This window comes from Bos taurus, chromosome 1 (assembly GCF_002263795.3).
Source record: "Bos taurus isolate L1 Dominette 01449 registration number 42190680 breed Hereford chromosome 1, ARS-UCD2.0, whole genome shotgun sequence".
Lineage (NCBI taxonomy): Eukaryota > Metazoa > Chordata > Mammalia > Artiodactyla > Bovidae > Bos > Bos taurus.
In genome coordinates this window covers 144,982,756-144,998,607 of record NC_037328.1, presented here as the reverse complement: position 1 = coordinate 144,998,607, position 15,852 = coordinate 144,982,756, and the positions used below count along the sequence as shown (strand labels likewise).

Below are 15,852 nucleotides of genomic sequence, written 5' to 3'. Positions count from 1 at the left end.
CTGGAAAAACCATAATTTCAACTATATGGAACTTCGTAGGCAAAGTGATGTTGCTGTTTTCTAATATGCTATCTAGGACTGTCACAGCCTTTCTTTCAACAAGCAAGTGTCTTTTAATTTCATAGCTGCAGTCACGGTCCGTAGCAATTTTGGAGCCCAAGAAAAGAGAATCTGTCACTGTATCCATTTCTCCCCCATCTATTAGGCGTGAAGTGATGGGACAGGATGTCATGATTTTATTTTTTTGAATGTTGAGTTTTAAGCTCTTTCACCCTCATCAAGAAGTTATTTAGTTCTTCTTCCCTTTCTGCTATTAGAGTAATATCATTTGCATATCTGAGGTTGTTATTTCTCCTGGCAATCTTGATTCCAGCTTGTGATTCATCCAGCATGGTATTTCACATGATGTACTCTTGTGGCTCAGCTGGTAAAGAATCTGCCTGCAATGTGGGAGACCTGGGTTCGGAAGATCCCCTGGAGAAGGAACGGCTACCCACTCCAATATTCTGGCCTTGGGAATTCCATGGACTCTATAGTCCATGGGGTCCCAAACAGTTGGACACAACTCAGCAACTTTCACTCACTCACTCTGCATAGAAGTTAAATAATCAGGGTGACAATGTACAGCCTTGACGTACATACACTTTTCCCAACGTGGAACCAGTCCATTGTTCTATGTCTGGTTCTAACTGCTGTTTTTTGACCTGCACACAAATTTCTCAGGAGACAAGTAAGGTGGTCTAGTATTATATCTCTTTAAGAATTTTCCACAGTTTGTTGTGATCCACACAGTCAAAGGCTTTAGCATAGTCAATGAAACAGAAGTAGATGTTTTTTTGAATTCTCTTGCTTTTTCTATGATCCAACACATGTTGGCAATTAGATCTTGGTTCCTTTGCCTTTTCTAAATCCAGCTTGTACATCTAGAAGTTCTTGGCTCACATACTATTGAACTGTAACTTGAAGGATTTTGAGCATTACCTTGCTAGCATGTGAAATGAGTGCAACTGTGCAGTAGTTTGAGCATTCTTTGGCATTCCCTTTCTTCGCAATTGGAATGAAAACTGACCTTTTCCCTTCCTGGGGCTCTAGTGCTGAATTTTCCAAATCTGCTGGCATATTGAGTGCAGCACTTTAACAGCATCATCTTTTAGGATCTGAAATAGCTCAGCTGGAATTCCATCACCTCCACTAGCTTTGTTTGTAGTGATGCCTCCTAAGACCCACTTGACATAGCACTCCAGGATGTCTGGCTCGAGGTCCGTGATCACACCATTATGGTTATCTGGGTCATTAAGATCTTTTTTATATAGTTCTTCTATGTATTCTGGTCACTTCCTCTTAATATCTTCTGCTTCTGTTAGCTGTCCCCATGCAAACTCCCCAAAAGGCCTTCTCACTGCCTTATCCCTCCAGACCCCAGTGGGTGCTACCATGTTCTGCAGGGCATGTGTGCAGCCCGCTTCTCTAGGGCACCCACTGCTCACGATGATCCCGTGGGTGCAAGAGGACACAGTTTGGTTCTCAAGACACTTGGTGTGATGACACTGAGTCCATTTAGGTTCCTTTCAACTAAAGGGCACGTAACAGTCCATGAGACACAAGGGCAAGTTAGCTTCCTACAAGCATGTGCACAAGCCCACTTCACACCCGCTCTACATTCTTATCAAGAGGCAGGCAAAGCGGCAGTTACAAGCATACAGCCTTCACTTCATAAACTGACAGCTTGCTTTTCTCATCAAATGACATGACCCAATGCACAATGAATCTTCATCAAGTAATGAATGCCATATTCTCAAGAGTAAGCGTGAGGCAGAATCCACCAGAATGACAAGGTGAGTGGGGCCCTGACCATGCTGAGCCTGTGGCTGTGGTCAGGCGGCGCCCTCAAGGAGCACCATGCTTCTCTATTCGTCTTAATTTATCTCAGAGCCACTCCACACGGAGTCCCCAGAGGTGAAGAAATGACCTCTCTCTGCATCTATCATAGTCTTCTTTCTTCCCACTTCCTCCTTCCACCTTTAGGATTATTTAAGAGAAGTGTAAAAATAGAATTCCCATGTTCATGAGAATCAAGAGATTCACAGCAGAATGGCAATGATTTGCTGTTTCAGATAGGGATTCCAGAAGCATTAAATTGACAGTTTATAATCTAAAAAAATACTTCAAAGCTCTTTTTCTAATTTAAAAATACATCAATTTTGGACTTCAGCTGTCACATCTTTGCAAGTTAATAACTACTGAATTCCAAGAAAAAGTCATAAATAGCCAGACACCATTTAGCATCTGACATTCCTGGTACCTAATTAACTTTATTTTTATCCAGGTCTTAGAGTAAAGACACCAAAATTTAATGCTCCTAGACTATTAATCTAGAATAAGACTCTTGAAAACTATTTTTCTACTCCTACAAGAAGGAAAAAAAAAGTTTATTCTATTAGAATTCTAAACCCTCTAAATGAGTCAGTTATTCATTAGTTACTCATATATAATCAACACATGGGAGATTGTAACAGTACTTGATTTAATATTAACATTATGGCACCTGAGAAATATCTCTTAATAAGAAAAGCAGCACTCGCTCACTCACTCGTCCGGCCGTCCTCTGGGGAGGAGTGGGTGCGGGGCAGGGCTGAGGCGGCAGACAGGGCAGGAGGCCAGTGCCAACAGCCCCAGCGGCTCGGAGCCCACCAGTGGCGAGGTGAGAAACAGCCAGACTCCACAGTGGAGTGGAGCAACACAGCAGGCAGGCCGGCCTCATGGCTCGGGTCTGGGGCAAGAGGGAAAGGATGCCTAGCTTTCAGCCTGAGAGCCCAGAAGGACGGAGCCGCTGAGCTCAGAGGCCTGTGGGGGATGGGGGCAGGTCATTGGGAGTTCACTCTGATGTGCCAAGCTGGAGATGAGGTAGTCCCCCAGAAGATGTGGGGGAACCCAGGGTCTGAGTACAGAGAGCAAGAGAAAGGTCTGGGCTGGAGACTCAAGTGTGGGACTCACCTACACAAAGAGGAGGCGAGAGTCTTGAGTGTGGATGCGACACACGCTGCTGCTGGGCGGTTGGGAGAGGGAGCAGCCACGAGGTGGTGTGCTGGTGTGCGTAGGACAGGTTTATCCACTGACCATCGCCTGTCGGTCACTGCCCGTGCTTTAGCTCACTTGAACATCACCAAATCTCAGTAAAGAAGACTGCAATGACCGCACGAGGGGCAGCCTGGACACAACACCAGCTGTTTCACGGCCAGAAGGGATGCCAGTCAAGCCTCTGTGAGGGGAGTGGTGCAGTGCAGCCTGATTACAGCACAGGGGCCTCCCGGCTGAAGCCCTGCTCCACCTCCTCCTGGCCTGGGGCCACAGGAACTTCTCACCCTCCTGGCTCCCCGGTGACGGTGAAGGTTCGCTCCGGCTTGCTGGGGAGACCACATGAGGACAGTGCGCAGGGAGGGCGGGGACCCTCAGCTGTAGCTGCTCCTGCATTAGCAGCATCGCTTTACAGAGGAGCCTGCCAGCTGGAGAAACTAAGTGACCTGTCCACAGTTACAACTGGGCAGGCAGCAGGGCCCTGTTCAGAATCCAGGACATGCCCAGCTCAGACCCAGCGCTTCAACCTCTGCAACACAGCCAACATAGCAAAAGCACAGCCACTCAAGTTTACTTTTTTAGTGTATTAAGATTCTACAGTATTGTCAAAATGACACGCCCATATTTCTTTAACATTGCACGTTTCTACCTTCTCTGATAGAACAGTTTCCAGCAGACTAAGGTGAGCGTAGTTGTCAGTCTACTTGCAACATTGCTCCACTCAGTTAAGATCACGGATTCAAGCAAGCTTTTTCCATTTTCTTTTAAAGTGACTTTACCAAGGAACTTTGGATTAAAATAAGAATCTACACAGCTCAAATAGGTAAAGCAGGTGTTGAATCTGAAAAAAAAAAAAAGTGGGGAGACACTTGAATTGAAATTAGGCCCTGAAATTAGTTCCAATAGCCAATCATGGGGACAGTAACTACAGCCATGATATTAAAAGATGCTTGCTTCTTGGAAGAAAAGCTATGACAAATAGGCAGCATATTTAAAAATGGAGACATCACTTGGCCAACAAAGGTCCTTATAGTCAAGGCTATGGTTTTTCCAGCAGTCATACATGAATGTGAGAGTTGGACCATAAAGAAGGCTGAGCACTAAAGAATTGATGCTTTTGAACTGTAGTGCTAGAGAAAACTCTTGAGTCCCTTGCACTACAAGATAAAACCAGTCAATCCTAAAGGAAATCAATCCTGAATATTAATTGGAAGGACTGATGCTGAAGCTGAAGCTCCAATACTTTGGCCACCTGAAGGGAAGAGTCGACTCTTTGGAAAAGACCCTAATTCTGGCAAAGACTGAGGGCAGAAGGCGGTGATAGATGAGATGGTTGGATGGCATTACTGACTCAGTGGACATAAGTTTGAGCAAGACAGTGCTCAAGATCCAGGAGACAGTGGAGGACAGGAGCCTGGCGTGCTGCCATTCATGGGGTTGCAAAGGGTTGGACACAACTGAGCAACTGAACAAAGTCAGGCAAGGAAGTAGCCACAGATGGTGGTAGGCAGATGGCTCAAGTGTTCCATGGATGACGGAGGTGATCCACAAGTGGCCATGGTGGCCCGTGGATGAGTGCCCGCAGCAGAGGCCTCTCAAACCCAAGAGGCCTGGGCTGTGCGGGGAGGGCTCAGACACCTAGCTAAAGATGAAAAGAAAGTCTGAAATAAACACTGCCATCAAGTCTGAACATAAATTTGAAGCTAAACTGAGTACACAATTGATAGTCATGATTGGATAGGTATTTTTCCTCTACTGTATATATTTTTAAATTTATTTATTTTTTAATTGAAGGATAATTGCTTTACAGAATTTTGTTGTTTTCTCTCAAACATCAACATGAATCAGTCATAGATATACATATATGTATATTTTTCTTTAAACATTAGTTTTTGAAGTATCCTTTAAAATGCTTTAGCTATTACTCATTATTAATAACAAATTAGAACATAAACTTTTTGAAATACAAAGTAAATCTGGCTGGTTCTTCAAAGAAGACAGAGTGACTTTGCTCAATCTAGAGTAGAAAATCTCTGGCCTAGTTGCTCTATTTATAAATGATTCCAGGGTTGTCATTTTTTAACTGGGTATGCGTAGGTGAAAGAGCTGATGTGAACGTATGTATGTACAAGGAAGGTTCAGTTCAGTTCAGTTGCTCAGCTGTGTCTGACTCTTTGTGACCCATGGACTGCAGCATGCCAGGCTTCCCTGTCCATCACCAACTCCCAGAGCTTGCTCTAACTCAGGTCCATTGACTTGGTGATGCCATCCAACCACCTCATCCTCTGTCATCCCCTTCGCCTTCTACCTTCAATCTTGCCCAGCATCAGGGTCTCTTCCAATGAGTCAGTTCTTCGCATCAAATGGCCAAAGTATTGGAACTTCAGCTTCACCATCAGTCCTTCCAAAGAATATTCAGGATTGATTTCCTCTAGGATAGATTGGTTTGATCTCCATGCAGTCCAAGGAACTCTCAACAGTCTTCAACACCACAGGGCAAAAGCATCAATTCTTTGGCACTCAGCTTTCTTTATGGTCCAATTCTTACATCCACACATAACTACTGGAAAAACCAGAGCTTTGACTAGATGGACCTTTGCTGGCAAAGTCTCTGCTGTTTAATATGCTGCCTAGGTTGGTCACAGCTTTTCTTCCAAGGAGCAAGTATCCTTTAATTTCATGGCTGCAGTCACCATTTGCAGTGATTCTGGAGCCCAAGAGGACAAAAGTGACCAGATTTGACTAAAAACATCAGCAAGACTGAAGGGGAAGAAACAACTTGAAAAGAGACCAGAGGTGTGAAAGCCTGGACCGCAGGTGGCACCTGAGGCATGCAATTCATAAGCCTGAGGAACAGACACACGAGGGGCACACTCAGAGCTGCAAGAGGGGAAACATCTCAGGGTGTGAAGATCCGAATCTACCACCAAATGGATGCCAAGTGCAAGGAGACGGCAATAAAAGGCAACAACGAAAACCCACATCTTTGTCACTGAAATCCATGACTAGAGAGCACCAACGGAGTCGAGACCAAAGCAGTCTGGTTACTGAGGCAATGAAGATGGGCTGGAGGGCAGTGGCAGGGTGTCACCCAGTCTGAGAGGGGGTGACCCATCTCAGGTCCCTGAAGCTGATCACCTACAAAGGTGGGAGCCTAAGAGACCCCGAGTTCCAGGGTGGGGCAGCCCACAGGCCTCACCCCACCTGCAGATCTGTATCCCCAAACTGCCAGGAGGCCCTCAGGAGATGTGAGTGTCATCCTGGACGGACGTTCACAGGGAGGTGTGGGAACAGGTCCCTTACTCACTCTGGCCCGCAGGGATCTCTACTGGCTGGAGTATGCCTTCATCCCCACAGTCTAGCACCCTGGGATCTCATAGGCAGAATCTGAGCCACGACTTGGAGGCCCTGGATTACACCATGGACCCAGGCTACTGCCTGGCCAGACCTGACCCCGCCCCCCCCCCCCCCCCCCCCCGCCCTCCCTGGTGCACAGTGCTGCAAGGTCAGCCTCAGCAGAGCAAGTGAGGGTGGGGACAGGACAACAGAGTGGGCGTGGCTTCAACACAGCCGTAGGGCTGCAAGACACGGGTTTATGGAAGAGGAATTTTAAACCTTAAGCAGTCACATTATTTTTTCACTTAGTGAAGAGTTGTCTTCACAAAAGATCAAACACACACATACAAATTTTGGTTAGTCTTATTAAAATCAGCAATCTGTTACCACACATTTAGAACTTGAGAGTAGAGACTGGGATTTTTTTTTTCTTTTGCATTTTTTCTTAATTATTGCCTATGTGAAATATTAAGCTAAAACAGTAGAACTACAGAATTATGTTACACATAAATAAGCAAAGCAATACTTTTTTAAAGATGAGAACAAATTATGCAACTGTGCTTTCCAAGTCTGTAACACAGACTCAATTTATTAGTATAGTTAAACATAAATTATTTGATAAAATGTATAAATCAGGTCATTCAGTAAACTAAACCAGCCATAAGTATTCCATGCCATTGTCTCCTGGCTCCTTTAAAACGGTTGAAACAAAGCCAGTGAACCGAAACTTTCCCGAAGACTTCCCACAGGAAGTTGGTATCTGGGTTCAGGATGGGAAACAGGCTTCTCTCGTTATCTCGGCACAACCCCACAGCGCCACCTACTGTCTGAAGGCGTCCACCTGGAGCTCTGGGCACGCTGGACAGTGCGGTCCGCCCTCTCCACTGCTACGTCCTGGCTCTCTGTCCGTGGCAGGCAATGGCGTAGAATACCACCAACAGACAAGGCCACTCTGCGATGAGGGTGGATGGGGACATCTGAGCGGGCCAGAGGGCACCTCTGGGAGGAAGGAGACACGGCGGTGCTGTGCTAAGTGCACACACTGTCAGCACACGTCTAACTGCTCACAGAAAAGTGATTTTTATTGCCTGTCAACTATATCTCAATAAAGTCAGCTTTTAAAAAAAAAATCCCAGGAAAAAAAACACAAATTATATGAGAAAGTTACCGTTCAATTTGAAATAAAAGGTATGTGGATTTCAAGAAGGAATGCATGGATTCCAAACACAGAATGAATCAGCTGGAAAAGACTGGAAAGCACGGTCTCTCTCATCAGGACAGCAGAGGATGGTGCCACCAGCTCTCGCTGCTACGGGTGACATATCACGCGAGGAGACTGGGCTGGGAAGCCGGCAAACTGCCTCAAGCACAGAGCTGTGTCATGGAGGCCGAAGTCCAAACTGGACTGGGGCCACTTCTCACCGCCCGCTCCACCACCCCAGACAATGCAAGAATGCAGGGAGAAGAGGATAACACTGAACAAAAAAGGCACGACCCAATGATAAGGCTAAAGTGCCCTCCATGCCCCCACCCCAACAGCTGCAGCCCACTTGGGCCCACTAGGCTGCTGGGATCCTCTCCTGTCCCCAATCCCCTGCTCCGTGCCCACTTCCCCGTGCCATCTGCTTGGAAAATACACAATGTTCAGGACTCCCCACCCCCATGAAGCCTGCAGCCCTGCCTAGAGTGCAGGTCGCCGGCCTCTGCCCCCACTCTCGTCTCAGCAGCAGCAGACACCACTGTCATCACTTGCTTCCAACCCACCCCCAGCCACGCCCGTCCTCCAGGGCCTGCCTGTGCAGCACTGCAGAGGCCTGAGGGTCCCCAGGAACCAAGAGACCTGCCCTGTCCTCTAAGCGGCTCTGGGCTTTGTTCTTCCAGAATTGGGCCCATGGAGCTCTCATCACTGCTGCCAGTTGCCACCTGACAAACTCCTGGGAGTGATGAGAGACCACATGGAATGTCCCAGTTCACGTTCAAAAGGTGGACCACAAACCCAGCAGCAGTCCACAGCGTCCTGGGCACAGCCAAGAGTGCATTCATAAGATGGTCAGGAAACATCAATCTTCTAGAATTCTCCATGTGCACAGGAGGGCCAGGGGGTCTCATAGATTCAGCCTTTCAGATTTTAGAGTGGTGACTACGTAATAAACCCATCCACAAGAGGGCGATGCTAGTATTTCTAAAACTCCCTCCATGAGGACACAGGGAAGGACACCAGATTTTCCTGTATCTACAATGATCGAGCCACAGAGGCTGGGATGGTTGGATGGCATCACTGACTCAATGGACATAATCTGATTAAACTCCAGGAGACACTGGAGGACAGAGGAAACTGGTGAGCTGTAGTCCATGAGGTCACAAAGACGTGGACACAACTTAGCGACTAAACAATATAAATGAATCTCTTAATTTTTCTTTTACACATCAGTCTTAAGTGTCTGATTCTATTATCTAGTATTGAGTCTAGTATTGACTAGAGCTCAAAACAGCTAGAAAAAAATCACCAATTAATCTCCAAGAACAACAGATGCAACAGCACACAACACTGCACAGGCAACTGGATTTTTATTTGCCGAGTCATATTTTTGAGTTGCGCTGGGCTTAGCTGCTCAGTTGTGTCTGACTCTTTGCAAACCCATGGAATGCAGCCCACAAGACTCCTCTGTCCATGGGATTCTCCAGGCAAGAAAACTGGACTGGGTTGCCATGCCATCCTCCAGGGGAATCTTCCCAATCCAGGGATCAAACCCAGGTCTCCCACGTTGCAGGCAGATTATTTACTGTCTGAGCCCCCAGGGAAGCCCACTCGTGAGGTTAACTGAGCACTACTTTGCCTGCAGCCACCCTCAGCCAGGGATATGCAGAGAAGGCACATGGGGTCCCCTCCTGGGTCCTTGCTGGGATGCTGCCCCCTGGGAGAGGTCCCACCCCTGGCCTGCAGGTCCCCCTCACAGTCAGCGCTTCCTGATGGCAACCATGACTCCTCTGCTTCCAGGTCCCAAGGGCCTCCGTTAGTGCCTGCCCACAGGTGGAAGGCACATATCTGCTAGATAAATGACAGACTGGGTCCAGAGTGCAACAGAGATCTTCCTTGAACACTGCTGCAGGTGCTAAGAAGCTTCACTCAGACATTCCCTGCCATCTGAGCCCCTACCTGAGGCCCTGGAGCTGAGAAAGAAGGCGCGTTAGGGGCCCAGGACATTGAAGGGGGCACCCCCAATTATGCAAGATCAGCCAGGAGATCATGAACCCAGTGCCTGGTCCGCGCCATCACCCACCATGAGGGGTGGGGAGGAGGCCGGAGCTGGACCGCGGCAGGGGCGACAGCCTGGGGACAGCCCTTCCAGAAGGTGAAGTCCAGGTGGGGGGAGAAGATGGAGTTCTTCCCTCCCCCTAGCTCCAGGCCCTGGTCCACTCATCCCAGCCTCGCCCCAACCCCAAGCCCCCCAGAAGTCCATCTGCAGCACCCTCCACGCACCTGACCACTTAGCAGGCCCCCATCCTTCCCAGCCTGTCTGATGGGCAGTGAGGCGCAGAAGCAGGCCAGCAGTTTCAGAATGACTTCCTGGCTCTGCTGATGAGCCCATAAGGTCTCCCTGTGAGTATGCTCACAGCAGCTTCTAACTGTCTATCCTGCACTGAGTGCTGAGACAACAGCTGCGGTAACACCCTCAGGGCTTCCTTGGGCACCGGGAGTGCCAAGCAGCAGGAATGGGGAGAGGGTGAGCAAGGGAGGATTCCCCAGGAACCAGCTCTCCACTCTGGCTTCAAGTCCACGTACACAGACTCAGTCAAGGGCTGCTGCCAGGGTCTCAGTCTCTAGGCTGCACATATCTTGGAACAGGCCCCAGAAGTAGAATGCCAGGCCCACCTGGGGCCCAGGTGCCCACCTTGGGGATGGTTCCGGGAGGATCCCCAGGTGGCTTTCGGGCTGGTGCTGGCCCAACCTCCAGACATGCTGGGTTTCGCTGCCAGTGGGCACTGCTTCATATGTTCACTGGCCACCCCTATTTCATTTCTGGTACCAAACCTGTGCAAGCTTTCCTGCCCTTTTCCCCCACTGTCTTGTCCATATTGGTTTGCAGGGGCCTGTATGCATTATGTGCTTAGAGACCACGCAGGCCTCTGCCTGTCTGGTACACACCGATCAGATACACATCCTGAGAGGCACACACACCTCAGACACACACCTCAACCACGTGCGGGTGCAGTAAGTTCTTCCCCGTCAGTGGCGCCACACTTCATTCCACACCTTGCTTCTCCCTCCCCCTTGATGGTGGCAGAGCTGCAGACGTGACGGGCCTACTGCCACAGGAGGCATGGGGAAGGGATGTGCAGATACGATGAAGGTCCCAAATCAGCTGGCTTCCCTGGGTGGGCTCACCCAATTAGGGTGGAGGAAAGAATGGGGTTGGGGCCAAAGGCCTGCATCCTGCAACCACAAGTAACTCCGTGGGTTGGGTAGGGCCCCTGGGCCTCTAAACTCTGGACCAGGTGAAAGCGGGAGCAAGGAATCTGGCCCTGACCCTGAGACAGCTGGAGGACATTTGCTGCGGTTTCTTTCAGTGACAAGAAGTTAGTCCGTGGGCATGCTGACCACCGATGCTTCCAAGGACAGAACTGGGTTCACACTCCGCACTGAGCCGGCGGGTGACCTGTGGTGGCCGGGGAAGTATGGCTTGCCTGACGCTAGCCACACCAACTGCGCCAACCACGCCCACGACACCAGCCACGCCAGCCACACCGGCCACGCCCACGACCTGGGCTCTCTGGACCCTGCGCGCGTCTCCTCCACATGGCTTGGGGAAGCAGGCCCTCGCCGCCCCAGGAGGCAGGACACAAGCTTCCCAATGAGTGATGACTGGACCACCAAGGTGCACATGCAGAAGCCTCCAGGAGAAGAGCATGGTCCCCGGCAGTATCCGTTTCCCGCTCGGCTTCCTGGTTCCCAAGCAGAAGAGTGAACACTGGCAGACCTGAGCTGGGCAGACCTCGGATCCCTGGGCAGCACCGGGGTCCCACAGGGCCAGTCTCTGCCCCTGGCTGCCCGAGACCCGTGACCTCACAAACAGGGACGCTTCTGCCTGGACGCCCCTTGTTGAGCTGACGCTGGTGAGTCAGGCAGGCCACACAAGGACACCTCGGCAGCAGTGACTCATGCCAGAAGCACACTGAGACACTCTTCATTCTCAGCCAAACTTTTCTTTAGTTCACTGACCTTCAGAAGTGTTTGTAAACTGAAGTGTCATCTGTGTTAAACAGATTCTGTTCGCCAATAAATCACAGTGAGGGGGGAAAGTCAAGTTTCTACCCCAATATGTGAGGATTTAGCCACCTGCCTGAGCACTAGGTGCCCTCGCAGTGCTGCCTCCTGCTTCCCCCACTGGGGTTAGTCAGGAGCACCCGGGGTCACCTGCACCTGCCAGGGCCTGCCTGATGCCCCAGGGGACCCTCCCAGGCCCACAGCTACCAGCTTTCAGGACTCCCAGCAGGCCTCTGAGGATCTGGAGGCCACCCTCCTTGCCACCTTCTTCTCTCTGCCAAGGCTCCTATCAGTGGTACCCACGTGTGGACGTGGTCCGGTCGTCACAGGGCTGAGGCGCTCGGGCACCATATAGGGAGAGGGAATGTGTGAGACAAGCAGGACCGTCCCAGAAATAACTGTCCTGCCCGAAGGACTGACACGCAGGTGACAAAGAGCTTCATGGGGACACAAGACCAGGCCTGTTTCAATACAGTCACAACTCCCCACACACCCAGCGTCCAGAGTGTAACTGCTGTGTGAAGGCAGAGAGGGCCGCATCCTGCAGCTCTGAGAGCCAGTCCACGAGCTGAGGGCCACCCCACTCCAGTAGGCACCGCAGTCCCACGTCAGCATCGCAGCGCCTGCAGCTCTGCGTCCACAGGCGTGTGGGCAGCACAGGACATTCACAGGTCCACGTGAGAGCTGTTCATCGTGCGTCCTCAATTTCTCTTTTACTACATTTGGATATGGTCATAAGTGTAATGATTTCATTTCAGAATTAGAGGGGGAGTCTATACATATTTGTCATAAGCAGACTGCGGGGATTGGTGGCAATGAGACATTGAGGAAAGCCTCAGTGTCTGAGCAGAGCCAGGCCTCCCTGGGACCCCCTCAAATTAACCCCCTGAGGGAGCCTAAGGGTTTCCCAGGTGGCACTAGTGGTAAAGAGCCCGCCTGCCAATGTAGGAGATGTAAGAGACTCGGCTCGATCCTTGGGTTGGGAAGATCCCCTGGAGAAGGGAACGGCAACCCACTCCAGTATTCTTGCCTGGAGAATCCCATGGACAGAGGAGCCTGATGGGCTACAGTCCATAGGGTCGCAAAGAATCAGACATGATTGAAGCAACTTGGCCCGCACAGCACACGGGCCCTTAAACTCTGCAGGGGCTCCACAGCACAACCTCAAGAGGCCCCAGCCTCAGAAGGTGTTCTCACCTGTGAGGCACAGGAAGCAACTTCAGCCTGTTTAAGGAGCAAGAGAGGTGGCAGCAGGGACTGGCCTGGAGCTAAAAATACAGGCTGCCTGCAGCGCTCCCGCCAGACAGCAAATGAGGCTACCAAGCAGGAGCGTGTCAGCCAAGAGATACTTTATCCAGCCAGAAACTTGCGTGCTTTTTTCTTTTTCAAATCACTGTGAAAAAAAGATTAATACACGGGATTACGGTTGCTAGAATTAGCTCTCATTTTATGACACAAATGTGAAGTGTCCACTCTGCAGGTACCACATATCAGCACAGACTCAGCAGAAGACCTGATTCCTGACTCCGGGCGTCTGACCATCCCGCTCTCCGTTCTGCTTCGGATGCCACCTTTTGTCCTTGCTTTTTCTCCCGTGCCTTCAGGGACAACTGACTTGTGCACAGGATCGAAAACAATTCGCTTCTTCAGTGCATGCTTACGTCACATTCAAAAACACTTTCCAATTCACTTCAACAGCATAATTAAAATGATAGTTCACATCACATTATGATTGGCTCTGTGGCTTAGCTGTGAAAGCACCTGTCTAGTAAACAGGAGATCTTGGGTTTGAATCCCAGATGGGCCTAAGAGGGCAATGTTTTGGGGGCTTCCCTGATGGCGCAGTGGGAAAGAATCCACCTGCCAGTGCAGGAGATACAGGTTCAATCCCTGGGTCAGGAAGATCCCCTAGAGAAGGAAATAGCAACCCACTCCGGGATTCTTGACTGGGAAGTCTCATGGACAGAGGAGCCTGGTGACCCACAGTCCGTGGGGTCATAAAGAGTCAGACACGACTGGGCGACTAAACAAAAGCGTTGCACCTACAGCACCCTGGATGGAGGTGGCTGTAAACCCCAGCTCACTTGCAGTGCTGAAGCATGGTCTCAGTCTGGGCTTTTTACCATCTCCCAATCAACTCTGGCTACAGAGAAACTGGTTTAAGATCACTAATTGAACTAAAAGATGAGTTGTGGTTAAAAATACAACTCCATCCTACTGGCACAAGCAGTGGTAAAAGTAACCATGGTTTGCCCTCTCCGTACACTTGCTGGCTATGTACAAGAGGGAAAAAAAAGACAACAGAAAGAAAGCACCAGTTGAAGATTAGACAAAACCTCTTTTAAAGGTTTCCCTGGAAACCAGGGACCTGATGTTCCTGATGTCTAAGGACACAGAAATGACAGGTGGGGCTTTCCAGGTACAATTCCAGGGCCCTGTGGTCAGGCATGGCACATCTCCTGCCCCTAAGCAACCCCATGGGCTCCACGCCCACCACGGCCCAGTGGGGGCTGTGTCCTGGCTGACACGCCTCAGCCCCCAGCAAGGGAGTGGACGAACACAGAACGCCTTCTTTCTGCAAGCAGCAGCCCCTGGCAGCCACTTCCTATAATACTTCTTCCCCAAGAAAAAAACCTATGTGAAAGTTCAGTGCTCGACCTTCCTGACTCAGTCACTCTGCAGGCCACAAACTAACCTTACGTCATACTAACTACCGGGATTAGCTATCGTCTCAGCTTCCCTCAAGAGCAGACGCTGAATCATGTAATAGTCACCAACAATAAGTACCGAAGAAATGTTCTTTTAATTACCTCAAAGAAAGTAACCTGCGGTAAAGGCTTTACAGCGAGTCCCCAGTAATGCCCAGCCCTTGGCCACCCGCGGCAGCCACTGGGGGGCAGCAGAGCACCAGCTGAGAGGCTGTGAGGACAGGAACAGACCATCTGTAGGAAGCTCCTAACAAAATGCATTTTAAACGGCCAGCCAAAAGGCTTAACTAATGAGTTTACGTGGGGCCAGAGGTATTTTTTATGAGTCGAAAGTTAGCAAACGTTTACAGGTTCCACTCTTACCGTGACTCCCTCGTGTTCCTGTGCCGCCTGGGCCCTGCAGAGCGGGTGGAGCTGAGATGATCCGAGCGTGGCGCCGGCTGGGCGAGCTTCCTTCAGGCCCTTGTCTTCCTTCAGGCCCTTGTCCAGCTCTCCATGCCAACCGGAAAGCTTTCCCCCTGCAACAGACGGTTCCCGTGCTTCATGTTAACTTTAATCCAACAATAAAGCCTTTCCACCATTGCAGAAGTCAAAGTGAAAAAGTGAAGTCACTCAGTTGTGTCCGACTCTTTGCAACCCTGTGGACTGTAGCCCACCAGGCTCCTCCGTCCATGGGATTTCCCAGGCAAGAATACTGGAGTGGGTTGCACATTTCCTTCTCCAGGGGATCTTCCCCACCCAGGGATCAAACTCAGGTCTCCTGCATTGCAGGCAGATGCTTTAACCTCTGAGCCACCAGGGAAAACAACTCCATAACACATGCTGCTCATGAAAAGTCCTCTCCCAGGGAACTGACCCTGCAGGCTGCACAGCACAGCACAGCCCCCCAAAAAACCAGTCCTCTCTTGAATATGGGGGCTTCCCTGGTGGCTCAGTGGTAAAGAATCTGCCTGCCAATGCAGAAGATGCAGGCTCAATCCTTGGGTCGGGAAGAACCCCTGGAGAAGAAAATGGCAACCCACTCCAGTATTCTTGCCTGGAGAATCCCATGAACAGGGCAGCCTGGCGGGCTACAGTCCATGGGGTCACAAAGAGTCAGACACAACTGAGCGACTGAACAACTCCTAGATATGTTTCACTTACTCCTAACGTGTTCTTGGTTTTTAAAGCAGATGCCCCATGATAACTTCCACCTTCACCCCCTGCCATGACAGAGGCATGCGTGACACACACCATCAGATCTCCACTCGCCAACAGGCCAGCGCAAACAAGCACCAACCACACGCCAAGGAATGAGGCCTCAGGCAGAGTCCTGTCCGGACCCATCTTCTGAGAGAGCAGATGCCACCTTCGCAGGCCTGTGCACACGTGTGTGAGTCCAGACAGACCTGGAGTTGCGGGCTCGGCATCCCCCTGCCCCTTCCCGCCCTAGTCAGCGCCAACAGCCCGCCCTGTGTCTGGAGCGGA

General features: G+C 50.3%; 1 protein-coding gene across 8 annotated transcripts in view; it reads right to left on the bottom strand.

The window, feature by feature from the left end:
* Window positions 1-15,852, bottom strand: part of ADARB1 (adenosine deaminase RNA specific B1) — a 116,498-nt gene that overhangs the window by 55,623 nt on the left and 45,023 nt on the right. For all 8 annotated transcript variants that reach the window (XR_233448.5, XM_005202040.5, XM_002685126.7 and 5 more), the window contains exon 2: window positions 14,749-14,903. The gene's annotated coding sequence lies outside the window, so the exon portion shown is untranslated. The remainder of the gene's footprint in view (window positions 1-14,748; window positions 14,904-15,852) is intronic.